Source organism: Eimeria mitis, genomic scaffold (genome assembly GCF_000499745.2).
Source record: "Eimeria mitis Houghton genomic scaffold, Emh_scaff1284, whole genome shotgun sequence".
In the NCBI taxonomy this organism is placed as follows: domain Eukaryota; phylum Apicomplexa; class Conoidasida; order Eucoccidiorida; family Eimeriidae; genus Eimeria; species Eimeria mitis.
In genome coordinates this window covers 7425-8000 of record NW_013568584.1, presented here as the reverse complement: position 1 = coordinate 8000, position 576 = coordinate 7425, and the positions used below count along the sequence as shown (strand labels likewise).

General features: G+C 37.5%; 1 protein-coding gene across 1 annotated transcript in view; it reads right to left on the bottom strand.

Moving 5' to 3' along the window:
• Positions 1–576, bottom strand: part of EMH_0033720 (uncharacterized protein) — a gene marked incomplete at both ends in the record, with an annotated part of 3641 nt that overhangs the window by 913 nt on the left and 2152 nt on the right. The window lies entirely within an intron of this gene.

Genomic DNA, 576 nt, shown 5'->3' with positions numbered 1-576 from the left:
GTTGCGAGTGTACGTATCCCCAAGAGAGTAAAACAAAGAAAGTTTCCGCTTAGCTTTGACATAGACTGCGCAAAGTTTTGTAAGCCAGCAACAACAGCATACATTGTACTCTCTATATCTTTAGGACAAAGACGAGAGATAAGTACACAACCAGGCATGAACGCCCACATAGATGCAACCTCTTCTATTATAGATGCTGAACATAAATACCATAATTTATCCGGTATTCCTATTTGTTTATTCCATCTTAACACCATTGCTATATCTAGTATACATGTCATCTGCTGCAGCAAAGAAGTTATAAGAAAAGCTCTGCGAAAGGTCCACCGAGAAACAAAACGCTGAAACAATGCAACACCAACAAAAGCAAATATAGATTGTGCTAGTGCATTATATGTTAATAAATAACTCCAACTAAACTGTGGTCCATCAACAACACAATCATGACCAGCACGTAACCAGTAAGAAAACTGAGAAGATATATTTGGTACTAACATACGACCCAAAAACATATATAATACAGGCTTCGCCAGGTGTATAGGCATCGTACATAATACTGTTCCTGTTATACATACA